This window comes from Arachis duranensis, chromosome 3 (genome assembly GCF_000817695.3).
Source record: "Arachis duranensis cultivar V14167 chromosome 3, aradu.V14167.gnm2.J7QH, whole genome shotgun sequence".
Taxonomy (NCBI): domain Eukaryota; kingdom Viridiplantae; phylum Streptophyta; class Magnoliopsida; order Fabales; family Fabaceae; genus Arachis; species Arachis duranensis.
The window spans coordinates 21,251,198-21,252,372 of record NC_029774.3 but is presented as its reverse complement, the minus strand read 5'-3'; positions in this window follow the sequence as shown (position 1 = coordinate 21,252,372).

The window sequence follows — 1,175 nt, the reverse complement described above, 5'->3', positions numbered from 1 at the left end:
ATCCCTGAGATACCTCAGGGGATACATTTTCCTCCACACAATTATTGGGAGCAACTAAAGGATAGGAGCACCAAAATCACTAGGGATCATGCAACAGAAGCAAGGAAGAGACATAGAGAAGCTCAAAGAGCACCATTGGTTCTTCAAGAGGAGGATGCCACCCTCACTAAGGTGGACTCATTCCTTAATCTCCTTGTTCTTATCTCTGTTTTTCAATTTTTATGCTTTAAGTTTGTTTATGTTTTGTGTCTCTACTTCATGATCATTAGTATTTAGTAACTATGTATTAAGGCTATAAATAATTCCATGAATCCTTCACCTCTCTTAAATGAAAAATGTTTCTAATTCAAAAGAACAAGAAGTACATGAATTTCAAAATTATCCTTGAATTTAGTTTAATTATATTGATGTGGTGACAATACTTTTTGTTCTCTGAATGAATACTTGAACAGTGCATATTTTTTATCTTGTTGTTTATGAATGTTAAAGTTGTTGGCTCTTGAAAGAATGATGAACAAAGAGAAATGTTATTGATGATATGAAAAATCATGAAATTGATTCTTGAAGAAAGAAAAAGCAGTGAAAAACAAAAGCTTGCGAAAAAAAATTATTGGCAAAAAAAAAAAGAAAGAAAAAGAAAAAGCAAGTAGAAAAACCAATATCCCTTAAAACCAAAAGGCAAAGGGTGAAAAGGATCCAAGGCTTTGAGCATCAATGGATAGGAGGGCCCAAGGAAATAAAATCCAGGCCTAAGCGGCTAAATTAAGCTGTCTCTAACCATGTGCTTATGGCATGCAGGTCCAAGTGAAAAGCTTGAGACTGAGTAGTTAAAGTTGTGATCCAAAGCAAAAAGGTGTGCTTAAGAACTCTGGACACCTCTAACTAGGGACTTTAGCAAAGCTGAGTCACAATCTGAAAAGGTTCACCCAGTCATGTGTCTGTGGCATTTATGTATCCGGTGGTAATACTGGAAAACAAAGTGCTTAGGGCCACGGCCAAGACTCATAAAAGTAGCTGTGTTCAAGAATCAACATACTTAACTAGGAGAATCAATAACACTATCTGAAATTCTAAGTTCCTAGAGAAGCCAATCATTCTGAACTTCAAAGAAAAAAGTGAGATGCCAAAACTGTTCAGAAGCAAAAAGCTACAAGTCCCGCTCATCTAATTAGAAT